Below are 16,184 nucleotides of genomic sequence, written 5' to 3'. Positions count from 1 at the left end.
TGTTTCCAACATGTTAAGCAATCAAACTTGTTAAGACTTGATTAATTAAAATATGTTTCATATAGACAATTGACCACCCAAGTTGACCGACGATTCACGAACGTTAAAACTTGTAAAAACAACATGACGATATATATATAGATATACATATGGTTAACATGAGATTATGATAAGTAAGTATCTCCATAAGTATATTAACAATGAGTTATATACATATAAACAAGACTACTAACTTAAGGATTTCGAAACGAGACATATATGTAACGATTATCGTTGTAACGACATTTAAATGTATATATATCATATTAAGATATATTAATATATCATAATATCATGATAATATAATAATTTAACATCTCATTAGATATAATAAACAATGGGTTAACAACATTAATTGAGATCGTTAACTTAAAGGTTTCAAAACAACACTTACATGTAACGACTAACGATGACTTAACGACTCAGTTAAAATGTATATACATGTAGTGTATTTAGATGTATTAAAATACTTTTGGAAGACTTCAAGACATATATCAAAATACTCATACTTAACGAAAATGGTTACAGTTACTTTCCCATTCTTTTCTTTCATCAAGAATTCTAGTCGTATTCTTACCCGTATTATACACAGCTTCAAAACGTACTTACTATGGGTATATACCAATAGGAACTAGCATGGGATTTTACTCTTGATTATGTCATGTATGACTAATCAATTTTAACTTCTACCATGAGCTAGTCAACTAACTAGAACTCCTTTTAACCCCACTCACCAATTACCACTCATCATTCACTCCATTTCACTTCCAATTCTCTTTCTAATTCTCTCTCAACACACACACACTATTATGAACGTATTTTTCCAGTAGTTAATCATCATCTTCATCAAAAATCACTTCAAGAATCAAGCTATAATCATCATAGGAAGAACACTTCAAGAACACTTCAAAAATCCCTTCAAGTTTACTAATTTACTTCCAAGCTTTCTAATCCATTCCAAGTAATCATCTAAGAACAAGAAACCTTTGTTATATACAGTAGGTTATCTTTCTTATTCAAGGTAATATTCATATTCAAACTTTGATTCAATTTCTATAACTATAAACTATCTTAATTCGAGTAAAAATCTTACTTGAACTTGTTTTTGTGTCATGATCCTACTTCAAGAACTTTCAAGCCATCCAAGATCCTTTGAAGCTAGATCATTTCTTGTCACTTCCAGTAGGTTTACCTACTAAACTTGAGGTAGTAAGGATGTTCATAACATCATCCGATTCATATATATAAAACTATCTTATTCGAAGGTTTAAACTCGTAATCACTAGAACATAGTTTAGTTAATTCTAAACTTGTTCGCAAACAAAAGTTAATCCTTCTAACTTGACTTTTAAAATTAACTAAACACATGTTCTATATCTATATGATATGCTAACTTAATGATTTAAAACCTGGAAACACGAAAAACACCGTAAAACCGGATTTACGCCGTCGTAGTAACACCGCGAGCTGTTTTGGGTTAGTTAATTAAAAACTATGATAAAATTTGATTTAAAAGTTGTTATTCTGAGAAAATGATTTTTATTATGAACATGAAACTATATCCAAAAATTATGGTTAAACTCAAAGTGGAAGTATGTTTTCTAAAATGGTCATCTAGACGTCGTTCTTTCGACTAAAATGACTACCTTTACAAAAACGACTTGTAACTTATTTTTCCGACTATAAACCTATACTTTTTCTGTTTAGATTCATAAAATAGAGTTCAATATGAAACCATAGCAATTTGATTCACTCAAAACGGATTTAAAATGAAGAAGTTATGGGTAAAACAAGATTGGATAATTTTTCTCATTTTAGCTACGTGAAAATTGGTAACAAATCTATTCCAACCATAACTTAATCAACTTGTATTGTATATTATGTAATCTTGAGATACCATAGACACGTATACAATGTTTTGACCTATCATGTCGACACATCTATATATATTTCGGAACAACCATAGACACTCTATATGTGAATGTTGAGTTAGCTATACAGGGTTGAGGTTGATTCCAAAATATATATAGTTTGAGTTGTGATCAATACTGAGATACGTATACACTGGGTCGTGGATTGATTCAAGATAATATTTATCGATTTATTTCTGTACATCTAACTGTGGACAACTAGTTGTAGGTTATTAACGAGGACAGCTGACTTAATAAACTTAAAACATCAAAATATATTAAAAGTGTTGTAAATATATTTTGAACATACTTTGATATATATATGTATATATTGTTATAGGTTCGTTAATCAACCAGTGGCCAAGTCTTACTTCCCGACGAAGTAAAAATCTGGGAAAGTGAGTTATAGTCCCACTTTTAAAAATCTAATATTTTTGGGATGAGAATACATGCAGGTTTTATAAATGATTTACAAAATAGACACAAGTACGTGAAACTACATTCTATGGTTGAATTATCGAAATCGAATATGCCCCTTTTTATTAAGTCTGGTAATCTAAGAATTAGGGAACAGACACCCTAATTGACGCGAATCCTAAAGATAGATCTATTGGGCCTAACAAACCCCATCCAAAGTACCGGATGCTTTAGTACTTCGAAATTTATATCATATCCGAAGGGTATCCCGGAATGATGGGGATATTCTTATATATGCATCTTGTTAATGTCGGTTACCAGGTGTTCACCATATGAATGATTTTTATCTCTATGTATGGGATGTGTATTGAAATATGAAATCTTGTGGTCTATTGTTACGATTTGATATATATAGGTTAAACCTATAACTCACCAAAATTTTTGTTGACGTTTAAAGCATGTTTATTCTCAGGTGAATATTAAGAGCTTCCGCTGTTGCATACTAAGATAAGGACAAGATTTGTAGTCCATGTTTGTATGATATTGTGTAAAAACTGCATTCAAGAAACTGATTTTGATGTAACATATTTGTATTGTAAACCATTATGTAATGGTCGTGTGTAAACAGGATATTTTAGATTATCATTATTTGATAATCTACGTAAAGCTTTTTAAACCTTTATTTATGAAATAAAGGTTATGGTTTGTTTTAAAAATGAATGCAGTCTTTGAAAAACGTCTCATATAGAGGTCAAAACCTCGCAACGAAATCAATTAATATGGAACGTTTTTAATCAATAAGAACGGGACATTTCAATAACTGCCATACTCCATCGGTCGACTGTCAATACATAATCGGTCAAGTGTCAAGTCAATCGGTCGATGATCACTAATGAAACCATCGGTAAATGGTTAACTTAGTCATTCGAGGGTCTTTACTATCGATCAACTGTAAATAGACAATCGACCGACTGTGTTCATCTGTTGCAGAAGATGCACAAAGTTACGGATTTCAAGCTAAAATCACCAATTCTTGCTCTAGATCTCGTTTTTAACCCCAAAACCAACCACAACTTGACCACAATATAGTTTAGACTATAAACCCACAACTTAAACATTCAAACATCATCAAAATCAAAGGTTTTGACTCACAATTACACTTTTAACAAACCAACTCAAAAACTCAATTTTGACATAGATTCAAGCATGAAATCTCATGATTTTTACCTTAAAAGAATCAGTAGATGATAAGGAACAAAATGATGTAACTGATTTGAGATCAAGAACAAGATTTAGAGATTAGGGTTTGGTTATGCGAAGAAGTGAAGAAGTATGGTGTGTTTTAGAAAGAATCTGGAAAATGAGAGAAGTAAGTTGACTTCTCTTACAAAAGGGGTTAAAATCCCATACTCCACAACACACGAGTATTTATCAGCTATCTGATATCTTTTGTACATCGTTAGGCGGCCCTAAAGGGGTCCGATTAAATAAGGAATTATGTTATGTGACCTTCACAAACTGGTCTTAACCACATAACCAAATAATAATAAACTTGATAAAAATAAAGGCATATAATAACACATAAACAAGCTTAAAGGCAATATAGTAATCTTACACCTAGGCCCGGTCTGAGGGTGTTACACTGTAGTAGTATAGAACTGATAAATCTAGGTTCGTTCCTAAGGACAGTTTATTCAACTAAAGCTATGACTAAGAGTTTAATTAATAAATCTATAACTACATGAAAGGGGGTTTTCCATTTAATGACTGCAATATCTGAATTTCATAATAAAACAAATATAAAAGATTACAAAGGAAAATAATCAAGTTAGCAGAGTAAGGAAAGTAAGGAAAATAATCAAGTTAGCAGAGTAAGGAAAGTAAGGAAAGTATGTCTACCTAGGTTGTATTCACTTTGACTTAGAGAGTGTTTAAATTAAGTTCTGATTAAATCTAAATACATGTGAAGTTTCCTAGCCAGATTTATCCTTACGATCGTGGTCTACATATCCAAACTAATCAACAATCAACAAACTTAATGACATGAGCTTATGATGCCGTACGGTCGTGGTCACCACTAATTGCGCTAAATGGTCGTCGCAACAATTCACTCTCATCAAATTTCTTAATTAAATCTCAATCAATTTCCTTGGTCAGGATAATGTATGATTTAAATGTCACTAAACCATAAACTAAAGCCTCTAATTGATGAGCGATTAATTCAAAATAATCAAACACAATAACTTATCAAACTGAAATAATCAATAAAATATAAAAGTCATTCTTCATTCAAGCATTGAATTTTGTAAATAAAAGAATAATTATTATAAAATATGTATAAAATAGGCAATATCACATCTCCTACTCGGATTTCTCTTCTTAATCTTCTATTTCTATGTCAAGATCCCTTTCTTTCATTTTAAGGTCTTCATCAGACTGTGATTCAGAAGGTCTGGTGCTCATTTCTATATCTGTGGCTGGTGGGGAGATTCATCATCGAAAATGATCCGTCTAGTGGAAATAACGTACATTTCTTCCTGTTCAGAAAACATATAGGGCGGTCAGTTTTGAAGGTAACGCTTTTCCCATGTGATTGTAAAACCAAGGATTGATTGTACACATCAACGACAGTCCTAGCCGTGTTCATGAAGCATTTTCCTTAGACAATCGGGGTATTTAGGTCTTCCTTAATGTCTAGCACTACGAAATCTGTATGATACAAGAATTTGTCGACTTTCACCAAGACATTATCACCTATGTCCTTTCGATACATGATGGTTTGGTCGGCAAGATGGATAGTCATTTTGGTTGGTGACAAGTCTCCTAGCTCTAATCTCTTAGGCTGCATTCTCGAGTTTTTTTTATGATGGAAAGGAAAGGAATTGAGCAGATTAAAAAATAACAGGCATTCTCGAGTTTTTATTTTAAGTAGAAAGGAAAGGAGAGGAGGTGTTTAGAAAGGAGATTATATAAGACTTTTCTTAACAATACTTTCCGCCCATATTTGGGCGGATTGAGAAGGAGAGCGGCGTATTTATCTTAATACTCATTCTAGTTCTTCTATTTTCTAATAATTAACATTATTTTTTTTGTTTTTTAAAAAGTAAAAGATAACTTCAAATATATGGTATATATACAGTACATGGAGCAATGTTCAGGATTCTAGTGTGATCTAGTCACGAAACTATCATGATAAAATTTACAAAGATACAAAAAATAATGCTAATGGTTTTGTGCTACATTCAGACGAACGAAAATGAAAATTGATTAGCTGATTCGTATTTATGTACTTTTTTCTAATATTTAAAATAACAATATGCATAAAACTAACGATTAGATATTGATTAGATGTTATATATGAATCAAATAATTTATTTACAGATTAATTTATTTCAAATATTAAAAATGATGTAATTATAAAAAGGTTTATTTTGCTTATTCATTTTTATTCCTTTACTCTCCTTTCAACTTAAGAATACATCTATCTTATTTAATATTACATTATTTTCCATCCTTATTCTCTTTTCTCCTCTCCATCCCATTCTTTTCCACTTAAAAAAAAAAACTCGAGAACCCTGCGTTATAGAGAGAATAAGGCATAAGGTTGATGCTTGCTCCTAAATCAGCCAAATCGTGAATGGTTACGGATTGGTAGATTGAACACAGGAAAGTAAATCGTTCCGTATCTCCTAGCTTATTGGGTAGAGGATTCCTTAGTAATGTGGAGCATTCCGCACTTAGTGGAATTTTATCGGAATCTGAAACGACTCCAAACCGTTTAATTGAAAACTGACTAAATTTTTTTTTTAAAAGCAAGAGCGGCGCACCTCACCACAGGTGCAGCGCTTTTGTGACTAAGGAGCGACGCTTCTGACGACTGATCAAAAAGACTACCAGATGATGACTAGGAGCGCCGCTTTTGCCCCTAAAAGCGGCGCTCCTGCACCTGAATGTTGCAGATTCGAAATTTGACTAAGTGTCATCCCAACCCAACTACCCAAACATAAGTTTACACTCCAAGAACCCAAACACAAGTTCATTATAACACAAAATACCACCGTTTACACATTTTAGTCTTACATAACCATGACCAATCATTAGTTGCAACAAAACGACCCGTTACAATTAAGGTAACAATTTCGACCAAATTACAACAAAACAAGGACTAAGACTCGATAACCCAACCCGATACCAAGAGCATAATCCCGGGAACTACCAAATCCCCAATCCTCGTCCAAATACCCAAAAGCTAATTCTCCAAGCTTAAGCAACGTCTATCAACCCTAGTCTAGCAACTAGGTAACTCCGCATCAACGATACCTATAAAAAGGTAAACAACGAGAGGGGTAAGCATAAAGCTTAGTGAATGCAATAATTATACATATACATATATAATCTACTTACTTGCAAACACTTACACAATACCGCATACATGCTAGCAATCTAATTAGTATACCATCGAAAAGTATAAGCTAATAACCTCCAATACCGCAGCTAGCATATCCAATAGCATATAATCGAAACAATATAATATGCTACACTACAACACATACACAAACCATATGGTTAACCATACACGCACTATTGTGCCACCGGCTCCGTGATTCGCACCATACGCAATTGTCATGATGCTACCCGCTCCGTGGTTCGCGTCACAACTTGGTCATACTCACGCTAAGACTTTACCGGCTCTGTGGTACATACCTTAACAACTCCTAGTGTAGTACTACTGGCTCCGTGGCTCGCACTACAATACTCCTACCATGATGCTTCCGACTCCGTGGTTCGTATCATAGCACACCCGCACATACTATGACACTACCGGCTTCATGGATCATGCCATAGCACGCAAATACTATTTATTATTTGTGCTTAATTTAGTCCAAAATTGTGTTTGTACACTTGATTTTATTTTAACGGCGGTTAGGAGTCATTGATGAGATCCACGCGATGTCGATACCCTCAAGAGGTAATTTACACGACGAATCCATATGGGTATCGCGTGTCGTAAAAGCCCACGGTGAGGCTTAGACGCAAGACGTCCGCAACCTCCAAACCCATGATATTGGCAGGTAACAACCAGGAAATTTTTGCAGCGAGTGAGTGTCGAACCTCTGTCGAAAAAACAAGTTACCACCACTAGGTGCGCCACTGGTAATTTTTTTTTTTTTTTTTTTTTTTTTTGGCAAAAAACATGAATTAATATAGATAAAGGCATTTCACAAATAAGTGAAAAGTCATCGAGTACATTATGGGTCACATTGGACTTACAATACAATGTCCAACCAACCATGAAAACTTCACTAAAATACAACATTAAAGTAACAAACTGAAAATAGAATATGCTGGGAACACTACATTACTTTGCCTTATAGTAGCCAAAATATCAAAGCAGAGAGCTTCCTACTAGCCAGAAGTGTTCCTCTTCCATTAAACATCATTAACCTCATTAAATCAACAACCACGGTTGAGTGAAGCATATATAATATTGATGACTCGAGCACACGTTTGAAGTCTCGAGCCATTGGAACACTTTAACCTTTTATCTTTAACCTTTTCTAAACCAATCGTATCCATCCACCGTAAAATCATGTTATTTTTATTTTTTTTCCATTTGTTTTTATTTTTTCCAGCCCTGTTTTATTTGATTTCAATGCATCTTCATGTTTTGCAGCACCGCATCAAAAGCCAATCTCATATAATACTTTATGTAGCTTTTCAAGCTCTCTTTGTAATTGTGGGAAGGTTCTTCATTGATTTAATGAAGTCCTTCCATTATTCTAATATAATTTTCTTCTTCGCCTTTAAAAAAAAAAAAATGTCCTGTTTCCTGTTTATTCTGATTAATTTTTCATTAAAGACAGCCGCATCAATTTTTTTAAGTATTTCTTTTCTCCCTACGATATATCCTTTCTATCCTTTCAAATTCTTAGTATTCCAATAATAATCGGCGTCGGACTGAGCCGCCTATTTTGATTAGGTTCCCAACTCTAAAAAAAATCTCTTATTTTCCCGCTTTGAAAAAGATTGTATCGTCGATAAAAGTTATAAGTACAAGTCCTGCTTAATCCCTAGGCTAACCAAAGCAAGCCACGTTACAGAAAAGAAAACACAGTCAAGTAATGCAACTAATCAACGATTATCAGTCAATTCGAAGCAAAAAATACGAGAAATAACTTATCTTTTATTTATCTACTGTTTTCTTCCAGTCCGAGTTTTTGTGATTTTGCCACTAGGACGACGGGAAAATGTTAGAGTATTAGCATTGGCCTAATCCGATTGTATTATGGGCTAGGTTCATTAGGACTTTACCAATAGAGTTTACTATGTAATCAATAAATACGCATCAATGATAAAATAATTCTCACGGAGAATTTATTGTTTAACAAATATATTTTCTAACATTGTAAAAACATTGTCTTTCACCCTCCAATTTTTCACTAGAAAAGTATAAAAACTGCCACTTTTAGCTCAAAATCGGATGTTCAAATTACGAGCAAAAGAATGAAGGAACTCTCGAATATTTTATGTGATGATAATAAAATAATTTGAGCATGATGCATGTGATTCCATTTTCACATTAAAATTACAAAGGAGTGTCTCCAGAAACATCACGATGATTTGGGTGACAAAAATCAAGAAGTTATGACTATAATACCAATTTCCACATACCATTTTGATAGATCCACAATTTTTTTTTTAACTTATTAAAATACCTTTGAATGTACGTGTAATACAATACAATTTGAGGTGATAGATTATATAAAGGCTATTTTAAGTAATAAAAGTAATCAAAAGCGTGTTTAGAAATATCATCACTCAATACCATATAATTAGAAGTTATGGTGAGAAATATTTGTTAGCTCCTACATTAAATTTACAAGGGATTTAAACTTTCTTTATCTATTCGATGAGAGGGGTTGTAACAATTTAGTTATTTTAAAACGTGGATTGTATGTATTACTCCGTATCTTAATATACTAAAACACAAAGCCACTGTTACTCCCTCTGACCATAGTGTTCCCTTCGTTCTCAATTGTCTTTTCACAATAATTTTAAGACTATTATCGTTAAATCATCTATTTTGACTCTCAATATATTTCACCATCACCATCACCATCCATCACCATTATATATTATTATTTAACAAAACATCTACAATCCGATAAACATTAACATTGCCATGTCACTGTACTTTCTTTAATTACTCTAGTCTCATTTAATTTTCTACCCATATCTACTATAGTATTTTATCCTATCTACTATAGTATTTTATACGGAGTATATGAAATAAATATAGAAGATACAAGGTGAGGTGTACCTAATGGTTTATTTATTGTTGGAACAGACCAACAGTCTCTTTCAACCAACTCATGAAAAAAAGAGAGAAATTCATAACGTCTAATGACCCGTCTTAGTTCATCTGGACGAATACATTACATCTGGTTACATCGCAAGATACTTGACCTCTATATGATACATTTTACAAAAATTGCATTCGTTTTTAAAAGACAAACTTTCATTTCATCGAAAGTTGACGGCATGCATACCATTTCAGAATATATTCAACTATAATTGACTTAATAATAATCTTGATGAACTCAACGACTCGAATGCAACGTCTTTTGAAATATGTCATGAATGACTCTAAGTAATATCTCTAAAATGAGCAAATGCACAGCGGAAGATTTCTTTCATACCTGAGAATAAACATGCTTTCAAGTGTTAAACAAAAGGTTGGTGAGTTCATTAGTTTATCGTAATCAATCATTTTCGTAATTTTAATAGCCCACAAGATTTCCTTTATTCAATAATCATACACTCGCAAGTGTTTAAAAATCATTCATATGGATTGAACACCTGGTAACCGACATTAACAAGATGCATATAGAATATCCCCATCATTCCGGGACACCCATCGGACATGATAAAATCGAAGTACTAAAGCATTCCAAATTCAAGAATGGGGCTTGTTGGGCCTGATAGATCTATCTTTAGGATTCGCGTCAATTAGGGGGTCTGTTCCCTAATTCTTAGGCTACTAAGCTAAAAGGGGCATATTCGGCTTCGATCATTCAACCATATAATGCAGTTTCAATTACTTGTGTCTATTTCGTAAATATTTATAAAAGCAGCGCATGTATTCTCAGTCCCAAAAATATATATTGCAAAAGCATTTAAAAAGGGAGTAATGAAACTCAAGATACGATATTTTGTAGTAAAAATATGCATACGACGGAACTGAACAATGCAAGGTTGGCCTCGGATTCACGAACCTATATCATTCGTATATATATTAACACATATATTCGTAATCGAACAAATTAGATATTAATATATATGTTATTTCAATTGCTTAAATTTTAAATATACTTTTATATATATGTGTTATATAAGTATTTTAATAATAATTTCTATAATAATAATAATAATAATAATAATAATAATAATAATAATAATAATAATAATAATAATAATAATAATAATAATAATAATGATAATATAATAATAATAATAATAATAATAATAATAATAATAATAATAATAATAATAATAATAATAATAATAATAATAATAATAATAATAATGAAATGATAATAATCATAATAAGACTTATAATCATAATAATAATAATATTAACTAATAATTATAATCATAACAATAATAATAATAATAATCATAATAATTAATATTAATATTAATAATCATAATAGAACTAAAAGTAATGGTGTATACCCTTTCAACTTTGTCTAAAAAGAATTGTCCCAAGTGAGACTCGAACCCGCGACCTCCCGCTCACCCGTCATTCCATTTAACCAGCTGGGCTGTGCCCATTTTCTGTTTTTATACAGGACCCGTTTCTATATAATCTGTATTCCTTAGTTCTAGTTCTTCATCTTCTTCGCAGACTCGATCAATTACCAAATACAAGCTAGGATAACGAATTATTTAGTTTGATTATGGCTTGAAATAGAAAATGAAACGTACATCAGTAACACTTTGATCAAAAAAAAATAATAAAAATGAAAACCCAGCTGCTGTTCGACGCAGCCTTTTAAAAAAAAATTGATTTTAATTTTTAATGTATTTCAGACAAATGTTATAACACGAATCGTGTTTCAAATCGTTCTTAGAAACCTTATCAATCGCCAATTTAACTGAAAACATAGAAACAATTACGAATTTTTCAATGAACACATTCAGTTGACTTTTACTTTAAAACCTTTGACATCGAAATTAAACATCAATTGAAGAAATTAAGGATCGAAAACTTACAGATAGATTACTTAAATCACTCTCAACAACACTGCATTATTAGATTTTTAATAATTGATTCGGAGTTGAATTATGAATTAGAGTGCATCGTACAGAGGTAAGAGACTGCTTTCTAAGTTTCTATTTAATTCGCCAAACAAAAAATAACTATCAGATGGGAGTGATGTATAATTGATAAAGATGATAAAAAATGATTTTTTTCTCTCGAACACAATTAATTAGTTTTTTTGGATGCTGGTGTCGACAAGGGTTCACAGGGCAACAGAAAGACATAAAGAGATAAAAGAACATAATATGATATCCAATAATTTGCGTATTTATCTGTATTACATAAATTATGTTTTAATATTAATAATTAATAATTAATAAATATATTAAGTATAATAATATGTTAATGTTATAAATAAAATGTTGTTAGATAAAATTGCTTAGTTCAAAATCAGTGAGTTCAATAAATTAATAAATAATATTAACGAGTAATAATAATATATTGATTATCATGATAATAATAAAAATGCTAATAATAACATTATTAATGATGATAATACTATTACTAATAATAATAATATAATAATTTATATATATCAAATTTCATATTTATCTGTTATATATTTAAAATAATTAAATTAATAATACTAATAATATAATAATAACAATAATAAATATATTTACGATAAAGATACTAATAAAAATAAATAATAATAATAATATGATAATATTAATAAGTAATAACAATAATAATAATTATATACATATAATAACTATATAAAATAATAATAAAAAATAGATATTATAAATTTTACATACATTATCTATAAATTACAATATACATATAGTAGTTATGTATAGAACTTATAGTATAGTATTATATGATATCTACAATTGTTTATATATAATTATTCGCTTATTAATTTCGTATTTAACTTGTTTAATATCAAACGAGATGACAAACGAGTATTAAAGTTAATTAATAATTATGTTCCATATATACTTTATATATGTATATACATAGATTCATAACAAATTTCATTATATCGTATTTTATTTTACATATTTATTTTTAATAATTAAATCTTATATTATTTTAAATTATAGTACAAATTATGATGCATACATATATTTAAATATATATATATATATATATATCTATTTGCAAATAGTTGTTCGTGAATCGTCAGAATTTGGTCGGGGTCAAATAATTACATGAACACAGTTCAAAAAGTTTGAGATTTAACTTAACAGACTTTGCTTATCGTGTCGGAATCTTGTAAAGATAAAGTTTAAATTTGGTCGGAAATTTCCGGGTTGTCACAGTACCTACCCGTTAAAGAAATTTCGTCCCCGAAATTTGATCGAGGTCGTCATGGATAACAATAAGTATGTTTTCATGACGAATATGAGTTGATAAATAAAGTTTTATCTTCATTGAGTAATATGAATAAGATAATTTGATTACTCGAAGAGTACGAATGAAGCTTTCATTAAATAGTGAAATGAGGAAATAAAATTTTAGTCATAACTTTTGTCGTAGATAGGGTTGACTTCCGGAGTTCGAGGGATTTGAAGAAAATCTTTGAAATCTGAACAAGATTTGATTTCCTCGGGATTAAGGAAATTAGGATCTCTCTAATTAAATGCAGAAATCTGCCTTGATTTCTTTATCGGTTATTTCACTATAAATTAACTTCTTTCGTTCCATTATTTTTACCACTCCTATACTAAATTCCCAATTTCAAAAGATTGTGAAAACGCTTAATCCAGTTCTGATTCTTGTCCTTATACTTACTATCTCAACGATCATTCTCCTTTTCCAACTTCCACTGGAGGAATCTGTTTTCTTCTACTTCGCCCTTGGGGTTATAGTGTTTTTAATTCTCCCGTGTCTTTATGTGGCGATAAACATTGACATACACGGGTTGTAATTTATGTGTTGTTATCGGGCTTTATATCCTCCCCTATATTTCAGAGCTCCATGCTTTTGTTTTCTCTTCCCGACTTTAAATTAAGCAAGTAATGGTCCAGAATTTGTAGGTATGGAATTTCGAATGATCATGACTAACGTTCTAAGAGAGATTGTGATAGCACGATCTGGATTGGTTAAATTACCAGAATTCAAGAGAAAAGATAGGACTTACATCGAAATCAGTTTCTTGAATGCAGTTTTTACACAATATCATACAAACATGGACTCCAAATCTTGTCCTTATTTTAGTATGCAACAGCGGAAGCTCTTAATATTCACCTGAGAATAAACATGCTTTAAACGTCAACAAAAATGTTGGTGAGTTATAGGTTTAACCTATATATATCAAATCGTAACAATAGACCACAAGATTTCATGTTTCAATACACATCCCATACATAGAGATAAAAATCATTCATATGGTGAACACCTGGTAACCGACATTAACAAGATGCATATATAAGAATATCCCCATCATTCCGGGACACCCTTCGGATATGATATAAATTTCGAAGTACTAAAGCATCCGGTACTTTGGATGGGGTTTGTTAGGCCCAATAGATCTATCTTTAGGATTCGCGTCAATTAGGGTGTCTGTTCCCTAATTCTTAGATTACCAGACTTAATAAAAAGGGGCATATTCGATTTCGATAATTCAACCATAGAATGTAGTTTCACGTACTTGTGTCTATTTTGTAAATCATTTATAAAACCTGCATGTATTCTCATCCCAAAAATATTAGATTTTAAAAGTGGGACTATAACTCACTTTCACAGATTTTTACTTCGTCGGGAAGTAAGACTTGGCCACTGGTTGATTCACGAACCTATAATAATATATACATATATATCAAAGTATGTTCAAAATATATTTACAACACTTTTAATATATTTTGATGTTTTAAGTTTATTAAGTCAGCTGTCCTCGTTAATAACCTACAACTAGTTGTCCACAGTCAGATGTACAGAAATAAATCGATAAATATTATCTTGAATCAATCCACGACCCAGTGTATACGTATCTCAGTATTGATCACAACTCAAACTATATATATTTTGGAATCAACCTCAACCCTGTATAGCTAACTCCAACATTCACATATAGAGTGTCTATGGTTGTTCCGAAATATATATAGATGTGTCGACATGATAGGTCGAAACATTGTATACGTGTCTATGGTATCTCAAGATTACATAATATACAATACAAGTTGATTAAGTTATGGTTGGAATAGATTTGTTACCAATTTTCACGTAGCTAAAATGAGAAAAATTATCCAATTTTGTTTTACCCATAACTTCTTCATTTTAAATCCGTTTTGAGTGAATCAAATTGCTATGGTTTCATATTGAACTCTATTTTATGAATCTAAATAGAAAAAGTATAGGTTTATAGTCGGAAAAATAAGTTACAAGTCATTTTTGTAAAGGTAGTCATTTCAGTCGAAAGAACGACGTCTAGATGACCATTTTAGAAAACATACTTCCACTTTGAGTTTAACCATAATTTTTGGATATAGTTTCATGTTCATAATAAAAATCATTTTCTCAGAATAACAACTTTTAAATCAAAGTTTATCATAGTTTTTAATTAACTAACCCAAAATAGCCCGCGGTGTTATTACGACGGCGTAAATCCGGTTTTACGGTGTTTTTCGTGTTTCCAGGTTTTAAATCATTAAGTTAGCATATCATATAGATATAGAACATGCGTTTAGTTAATTTTAAAAGTCAAGTTAGAAGGATTAACTTTTGTTTGCGAACAAGTTTAGAATTAACTAAACTATGTTCTAGTGATTACAAGTTTAAACCTTCGAATAAGATAGTTTTATATATATGAATCGAATGATGTTATGAACATCATTACTACCTCAAGTTTAGTAGGTAAATCTACTGGAAGTAACAAGAAATGATCTAGCTTCAAAGGATCTTGGATGTCTTGAAAGTTCTTGAAGTAGGATCATGACACAAAAACAAGTTCAAGTAAGATTTTTACTCGAATTAAGATAGTTTATAGTTATAGAAATTGAATCAAAGTTTGAATATGAATATTACCTTGAATAAGAAAGATAACCTACTCTATATAACAAAGGTTTCTTGATCTTAGATGATTACTTGGAATGGATTAGAAAGCTTGGAAGTAAATTAGTAAACTTGAAGGGATTTTTGAAGTGTTCTTGAAGTGTTCTTCCTATGATGATTATAGCTTGATTCTTGAAGTGATTTTTGATGAAGATGGTGATTAACTACTGGAAAAATACGTTCATAATAGTGTGTGTGTGTTGAGAGAGAATTAGAAAGAGAATTGGAAGTGAAATGGAGTGAATGATGAGTGGTAATTGGTGAGTGGTGAGTGGGGTTAAAAGGAGTTCTAGTTAGTTGACTAGCTAATGGTAGAAGTTAAAATTGATTATTCATACATGACATAATCAAGATTGGAATCCCATGCTAGTTCTTATTGGTATATACCCATAGGAAGTACGTTTTGAAGCTGTGTATAATACGGGTAAGAATACGACTAGAATTCTTGATGAAAGAAAAGAATGGGAAAGTAACTGTAACCATTTTCGTTAAGTATG

The sequence above is a fragment of the Rutidosis leptorrhynchoides genome, chromosome 1, assembly GCF_046630445.1.
Source record: "Rutidosis leptorrhynchoides isolate AG116_Rl617_1_P2 chromosome 1, CSIRO_AGI_Rlap_v1, whole genome shotgun sequence".
Classification (NCBI taxonomy): domain Eukaryota; kingdom Viridiplantae; phylum Streptophyta; class Magnoliopsida; order Asterales; family Asteraceae; genus Rutidosis; species Rutidosis leptorrhynchoides.
This window is presented reverse-complemented; position numbering follows the sequence as displayed.